Here is an 8,267-nt window from a genome sequence, read left to right on the forward strand (position 1 = left end):
CGCGGATGCCCGGCCCGTGAGTACCCCGCGCCCAACCCGGGGCTGCCGCGGATGGGGGGGACGCGCGCCCCTCGCCCCCTCCCTCGCCCGGTGCCCAGCCCAGCCTCGCTCCCCCGGCGGACCCCGCTTTGCCCACCCCCTCTCCCTCCCCCAGCCCCTCTGCACGCTCCCCCCTGCATGGACCCCCGCCCAGGGCATCCTCGCTCCCGCGCCGCTCCCCACACACAGCCCCGCGGAGGATGGAGAGCCCTGCCCGTGCCGGGCTGTCTGTCCGCGCGTCCGTGTGTCCGGCTGCCGCCTGTCACCGGCCCCATGTGCGAGCGCTGGGGCGGGGGGATGCTCCGTGGGGAGCGGCCGGCGGGGCGGGGGGACCCCGGGCACCGAGCAGGGAGGGGGAACTCCCCGCCGCATCCCCCCAGGGGAGGGCAGGGCTCCTGCCGGGAGGAGGAGGAGGATGGAGAGGGGGAAGGAGGGGGGCACCCTCCAGCCGCAGGGCCGGCTGCGCCGGGGTTTGCCCAGCCCGGGGCGGGGGTTGCAGGGAGGATCCCCCCCCGGGGGCCTCCCCGGCTCTTCTGCACCCACAGGTGGGTGCCAGGGCGGTGCCGGAGCATCCTCGCAGCGGCTCGGCCGGGCAGAGCTGCCTGCCCGTGCAGCTCCCCGGGCACCGGGCGAAGGGTGCCGAGGCTCGGCAGGGCGATGCGCAGCCCGAGCCGGCCGGCCGGGGCTCGGGAAGGTTGCCTGAGGTCAGGGCAGCCTGGAGCTGGGGATTCTCCAGCAGCGGCACGGCCCAGGGCTGGCTGAGGGACCCGCCTCGGTGGTGTCGAGGATGTGGCTGTGCCCCGAAGGGAGGTGACATGCGACGGTCGCCCAACACGAGCCCTTCACGTGGGAGGCGTCGCGGGATGCTGCCACTTGGCGCTGCCCCTCGGTGGCCGAGGGATGGAGAGGGCCACGGGGCGTGTGCGGGTCACCGCGCGTCCCCGGGCACCCAGGGGCTCCCCGGGAAGCTCCCTCTCCCCGCTGCTTCCACGAGGCTGCTCTGGCACGGATCCATGGCCTTATTTAAGAAACTAAACAAAACGTGTTAGGCGAGTGGGAGGGATTCCCCTGCTGCGAGGGGAGTTCATTCCCCTCTGGATGCATCTCCCTCCCCGTCGGTGGAGATGCTCGTCCTGTGTCACGCTGGATGAGCAGAGCCGTGGCATTGCTGGCCTGGTGCACGTCGTTTTCTTTGGGAAAACGGGTCACCCCAGTGGGCACATATTTCAGAGTATCTCCCAAGGGAGAGCGCCACATCAGACTTCCCTACAAGGATTTTAGCTGCTCCGCGTCAGCCCTTCCCCACAAATGACTCAAGCCACTGATCAAAATACAGTCATGTTCTTCAGCAATTAAACAACCTCCACCTCACAGGATTGTAGTGGAGAAGCAGGAGTTTAGTGACACGAATATATCTCAGTCAGGGTGCAGGCACCTGGTTTGATATTATTATTTAGAAAAAAGAAAGAACTGAAGGCAGATAAATAATTCAAATGAAACCCAGAAAGGGTAAGGGAGAAAAATACCTCGGCAGGGTTGTTGGTTCTGAGTCTGCCCAGGGTGCTGGAGCAGCCCATCTCAGCTGCCTCCTGAAGTGCATCCTCTCCCATCTTGGCTAAGCTTTGGTTCTAGTCTTTGCTTTTAAGCTGGACCTGGGCTCCAGCATCTTGGGTTTCTGCTGGGCTGATGTGGAGTGGGTGAGCTCAGTGCTCGGAGCTCTTCCCTGTGAGCAACAGGTCAGGAGTAGCAAAGCAGCCACTGTGTCACTCCTCAGGCTCTGCAGAGCATGAGCTTGAGCTGCTGAGGCTTTTCTGAGGCTTTTCCTCTTTTCCCCCTCCCTCCAAATTTTTAACCTCTGGATAAAAATCATTTTGGAAAGGTCAGGAGGGGGTAAGAGCCACTCTGCCTTTCCCCCCAGCTCCTCCTGCTCTTCGGATCAGTTCATGCAGCAACCCCTGGCCATGCCTGAGCACCCCAAAAAAGAACAGGCAGGGCACAGCAAGGCCAGCAGGCACCCCCTGCCATGCCACACTCTCAGGGTTCAGCAGTGTGGGCTCCTGCCTGGAATAACATAGCAGCAGGTTCTGAGTGATCTGGTGCCCACGGCCTTCACCCAAAACTTCCTATTGCTCAGTTCCTTATTCATCTGCACATCCCTCTCTGCATTTCCATTGCAGAAGCTCCTCAGAGAGGGGGGGATCTAAATCCAGCTGTTTATATACATTATTTCATAATTGTCACTTATTGTGGGGAGAAGAAAAGATCCTGGACTTTACCAATGATTTTTTGCATCCCCTCCATGAGTTAGAACCTGGGTTTCACCTGTGGGGAGGACAGGGGAGGGAAGTGTCCGACATCTTCCGTGGTGTGGGAGGGGAAGGAGCTGAACTCGCAGGGACTTCAAACCCCCTGTCACACACTGGGAAGCAGCTCTGGTGCCATCACTGCCCCAGCTCTGGCAGCTCAGGGGATGAGCATCCAGCCCCAGCATCTCCCTATTCACTGCCCATCCTGCACCAGCACCACTCGAGCCTCCTGCAGCTCATTGCCATCACTGCTGGGCTCAGCCAGCCCTTTTCCTTTCCCAGCTGCCACTCCATGGGTTTCCCCATGCAGAAAATCCTGAATCCTCACTGCCCTGACCATCCAATGGGTGTGATGGTGACTCCAGTAGCACCACTGGCCAGCTCTCTCCTCTGCTCCCACGGGTTTCAGGACATCCAGAACTTCTCACAGGGATCAAACATCTTAAATCCAGCTGTGCATGCTCTGCAGGAGCTGTTGGCTGTGCTGGTTCACAAGCCCTGGGGTGAGTTCCCTGTGCAGCTGCCCAGCCTTCCTTAGGACCTGGGGACACAGGAGCTGGTGGCTTTGGGGTAAAACGAGTGAAGGCAGAATCCTGGCTCCATCCAGATCCCGAGCACCGTGTAAAACAAGGCAGCAACCCCAGAGTTTTGATCAACCTTTCACCCTTCTGTGAAAGTGCTCCCTGGGAGCATGGAGAATTATTTTATTTCTGTTATTTTTGGCTGGAAATCCACTGGGTTCCTTCTTCAGAGTGGACCAGTAACAGAAACCTCCTGCCTGTGATTTTCCCCCTCCCCAGACACTGTGCAGGGCACAGAGGGTGATGCCTCAGCCCATCCCATCATCTCTGGGACCACGGGACCTCAGTCATTCTGGGTGAGCGTACCAGGAGAGGCAGGGAGTGCTCTGCCACTCACCCATCCTCCAAAACCTCCTGCCCTTGGCCATTTCGTGAGAGCAAAATTTAACCAGCAGAAGGGTGGAGCAGCAATGAAAACAACAACAAAGTTCTTTGGGGTTCAGCTTCACCATTCATCTTAGACATGGAAAAAAGGGGGTTTCCTGACAGCAGGAAAATGTGTGGTCGACTTTTAGAGCAAGCCGCCCTTCCAGTTCTCCAAGCACTTGGAACCAGCCTCAGCTGACCTTTCGAGGGCTCTTTGCTCCAGCTGTGGAGACACGCTGGGCTTGGGGGCCCAGGTTTGCCACACTCCACACTCACTTGTCAGCACTTGCCCACTCTGGAGGCAGAAATGCTGCCCAGCCTCCAGGGCAGCCGCGGGACGGGCACGGCAGAGCAGAGCTCGGGGTGTTCCTGTGCACGGGGGTGCAGGGGACAGCCTGGGGTGCACTGCCAGCCCCTCCCAGTGCTGCAAGCACTGCTGGTTCAGCCTGAAGGGGGTCAGCAAAAGGGTTTGGGTTTTCCCATTGCTCCCCCTCCTGCAGTTTAACCCAAGCAGGGCTGTAGCTTCCTCGACAGAAGGCGAGTGTCCAAGCAGCATTCCAGGGCAAAGGGCAGGAGAAGAACAAACAGGTACATATTGGCATTAGTGGGCAGAAAGCTTCAAGGTAGACTGGAAAAAAAACAACAAAAACCAAGGGAAGATGCTGCCTGAGAGCCTGGTGTGGGTTTCACCAGGAAGAGAGAGCTGGCAAAGCAGATCTGGGGCTGCAGAAATGCATTGCTGTGACAGCAGCTCGTGTCCTCTGCTGGGACCTGCACCCTGCAGCATCCTGGGGGCTCAGCACAGGGCATCACCATGGCCTGTCTAATCAGGGTCTCGCTGAGATCCCCTGCAAGGCCCACTCCCACCATCTGAGCCCAGAATGCCTGTGGAGGGCACCACCATGGCCAGGATCCTGCACCCGGCTGTGCCTGCCCTGTCTGGCAGCAGGGGGTGAGCAGCTGCACTGCCAGACAGTGTCCCAGGGCATGGGGCCACACAGGGTGACAGTGCTTCCTTCCTCCCCACACTGCCAGCTCCTCCCTGGGGTGATGGAGCTGAACCCTGCCATCAATCTGCTGCTTTGGTTGGGGTTTAAATCACCAGGGCAGCTGGATTCAGAGGACATGAATTGCCCCCCCCCCATTCCATTCTGGTGGCTGGGGCAGGGCAGAGCCTCCCTGGTACCCTGGCACCATGACCACACCACAGGGGTCACCTGTGACCCTTGGGATTCTCCAGAACTTGGGCAAGGCATTAGGTCACCAGATCCCCCTTTCCCTGGGTGTTTTCCTGCAGGATGAGTCCTGGGGGGCTCATTCCTCAGTCCCTCAGTGTTTTAATGCAGGACCAAAGTCTGACGTGGCAGGAAGTTTTGCTGGTACAAGTGACAGCCCAGCTCTGAAAGCTGTAGTCAAGGGACCTGATGCTGGGGACATGTCCCAGCCCTGGTACATGTCCCCACCAGCACAAAGTGACATCTGCCTGAAGCCTCCAAAGGTATCTGTCAGGGCTGGCAGTGTGCAGGCAGCTGCACCACAGCTGAATAAACCATGGTGGGCAGATGCCCCTGGGTGCAGCATTTGGGACCTGCTCCCCTTGTCCCCAGCTGTCCCCAGCTGCTGGTGTGGCCCTGGCCTGGCTGGTCCCACTGCTGGTTGAGCCAGGCTCAGCCCTGCCCTGACCACATCAATGCCATGTGGGGCCAAGCTTTGGGCAGGAAGTGTGGCTGGAGAGCAGGGCCAGACCTGTCCTCAGCACGGTCACACTCACCCCCTGCCCGTGCCAGCACAGGCTCCCAAACCTCCTCCTGCACCTCCCAGTGCCTCCCATGCAGGGCTCTGCATGCAGCCAGTGGGGTTTGGTCTTGTGCTGGGGCTGGGGGAAGAATCATCCCTCAGTTATGTTGGGAGCTCTCAGAGCTGTGCTAAGCCAGCCCTTTGGTCCAGCACTGCCCTGTGATGCAGTGTTCTTCCTTTTCATCCCTGTCCTGCCTTGGTTCTCTGTCTGGCCCCTCATTTCCTTGGAAGATGCCACTCTTCATCCCTCAAATTACCACTGCCCTGTGGTCCCAGGGGCCTGGCAGCTTGCTGTGAACAAGGAGCACCCTGCTACCCACCCAGCTCAGCTCAGCTCTTACCCTGGCCATGCCAGTGCCACATCCCTCCCTTTCCTCTGATCTTCCCTCCCATCAACCACCAGGCTCCTCCATCCCTTTAGCCCCTGCTGAGTATTGATCACTGATCTGTCTTCTCCTCTGCCATGGCTCATTACCAAAGGCAGAGCAGGCACCTGCCCTAGCAGCACAGTACCTCTAGTAGTAGAAACAGAATTGTCAGGGCTTGCCTTACTAAATCCCCCAGCTGACTGGCGTGGGGCTATTTTTATGCTATAAAATAATTAACTGTGTTTCAGTGCAAAAGCTGGGGTGAGTGCTGTGCCTGTCCTGCTGCCCAGCAGCTCTGCCAGGACAGAGCTATGGGTCTGTTCTCCCCTTCCCAGCAGGTGCTGGATAGGTTCATGTGGGAGGGCTTTTGGTGGGATTTAGCTTGGAGGATGCTCATGTAGAAATACACTGGGAGCAGAGGAGGTGGCTGGTGTGGAGAAGGACCCTGGCATCGTCCTCATCCTGGCAGGAGAAGGGCTGTCAGCTCTCATGGTGTTAGGGACTGGGGAGGTGTTCAGACACACTGAAGCATCTCACATTTCCCATCAGCAGGAATTGCCTTTCCAGCCTCTGGGAATGGCAGAAAAATCACTGCAGGGCAGAGGATCTCCCCAAAGATTCCTGCTGGCCACAGCTGCCTCAGACACATGTGCGGGCACATCTGAGGTTTTATCAGTGCCGTGGGCTCGCTATCAGTGCCGTGGGCTCCCACGCAGTGAGGACACGGCAGGGTGCAGCCACATGGGCACACCCACGCCTTCATCCCAGCAGAGCCCACCCAGCCACTGCCGGGGCTCACTGGCACCTCTGTGCTGGTGGGATTGGGGTCAGCCCAGCCCCATCCCGCATAGCCAGGGGGCTCAAGCCCTCAACCTCTTTAATCTTTTTCTAAAAGTTTGCTAAGGGGGGGATTGAAAACCGAGTCTAAAAATAACTCCTAAAACTTCCTGTGCTGCTGGCAGGTGGCTGGGACAGGCTGCGGGGGTGGAGGCAGCTGTGGGGCTCGGCGGCGGTGCCTCGGCTCTTTCCGTGGGGTGACCCCGGCAGAGGGGTCCCGGGGGGTGCCAGCCCCCTGCCGCCCACCCCAGCTGCCTGCTGGGCTGCCTCGCCTCTGGTTGCACTCAGTGGCTGGTTCCAGCCAAATTTGGCAGAGATCAGAGGTGCTGGGACCTCCTGGGAGAGTGCCAGGGAGGGGGTGGGGAGCTGCAGGCTGTGCTGAGCCCTTATTAGACACTGGAGAATCCAGCAGCACGCTGCCAAGCTCTCCTTGTGCTGATCCAGCGTGGCTGGTCTGGCAGGTGATGGGTGTTTGCAGCTCCTCCAAGGCATGGGGAGGGCTCAGATCCGGTGCTGCTCCTGGCTGAGGCATCACTGGGACTTGGACAGGGATGGTGTCTCCATGCCACTGGAGGTTTGTTGATTGTCTCCACCCAGTGGAGACATGGTCCTTGCAGGGTTCTGTGATGAGCAGCAAAGCTGCTGTCCAGGTTTTGACCCATAAAATACGAAGGGAAGGTTTTTCCTGGGGTGGAGAGTGGCAAGAGGTGGCCAGAGAATAAAAATACTCTCGGTGCCTGTGAGCTGGGGGTGCCAGAGGCCGTGGGAGCGTGGCTGCATCCTGACAGCCCCAGCTCTCTCCCTGCCTTGTAGCAGCAGAGGGAATCCTGGAAAACCACCTGGGGAATAGATGAGGTTCAGGTGCCCAGAGAAGCAGAGCCCGGCTGAGCCCTGGAGCATCAGGGGTGACGGCAGAGGAAGGAGCTGCCGAAGCCGGTGGTGGCTTTGGGGTGACGGGAAGGTTTCCATCCGGATGGAGTGGCGCTGGGGACAGCAGCAGCACAACCGCGCTGGGTTTTGGGCGCCGGGTGTGCGGGCTGGCAGGAACGGGGATGCTGGCAGGAGGGGAGATGATAGCTCGTGTCCGGGGAAGGCGAGGGAAGGGAAGCGGCGCTGGGATGAGCCGATAACAGGCACATGGCTCTGCCCCAGGGGAGCGGGGGTGGCTGCCAGCATCCCTCCTCCCTCTTTCTCCCCTTCTGCCCTTTTTCACCTGCGGTGAGACCGTGCCACTGAGGGGCACCGCCAGCAGAGACCACAAGCGGTGCTGGTCGCTTGTGGGCTGGAGCCTCCTCTGCCCGCAGCAGTGCCGAGGGTGAATTTAATCAAGAAAACGGAGGTTGGCGGCTGATCTCTCTCTCTCTCTTCTGTTTCTATTTTTCCTGAAGAGGAAAAAAATCAAACAACTTTGTTTGTGAGTCACTCTTGGCCGAGGGAGCCAGGCTGGCACATCCCACCTCGCTCGGACGATGCTGCCCGCGGGCCCCGCCGCCGGCTCTGGCTCAGCCTCCCTCCGCACAGCCCCTTTCTGTCCCGCACTGCCCCTTTCTGTCCCGCACAGCCCCTTTCTGTCCCGCACTGCCCCTTTCTGTCCCGCACTGCCCCTTTCTGTCCCGCACTGCCCCTTTCTGTCCCGCACTGCCCACCTCGCTGCCGCTGTCTGTGCCCTGCGGGCGGTGCTGGAGGCCCGGGGACATCGGAAGCGCAGCGTGGCAGATAGCGCTGTCGCTTTGAAGTGGCCCCGGCTGGTCGCCGAGGACCTCGGTGCAGCCTGGGGACACATCGTGCCTGTCACTCTCGGCAGAGCCGCTTCCTCGGCCACGGGGTGTTCCAGCACCAGCGTGCCCGGCTGTTTCTGATGAGCTGCCATCAGTGCCAGTCCTGGCTGGGGAGCCCCATCTTTGCAGCCCTTGTGCTGGCGGATCCAGCCCTCCTGGGAGGCAGGAGGCTGACCTGGCTCAGCCCCTGCTGGG

The sequence above is a fragment of the Passer montanus genome, unplaced genomic scaffold, assembly GCF_014805655.1.
Source record: "Passer montanus isolate IOZ18808 unplaced genomic scaffold, ASM1480565v1 scaffold41, whole genome shotgun sequence".
NCBI classification, from domain to species: Eukaryota; Metazoa; Chordata; class Aves; order Passeriformes; family Passeridae; genus Passer; species Passer montanus.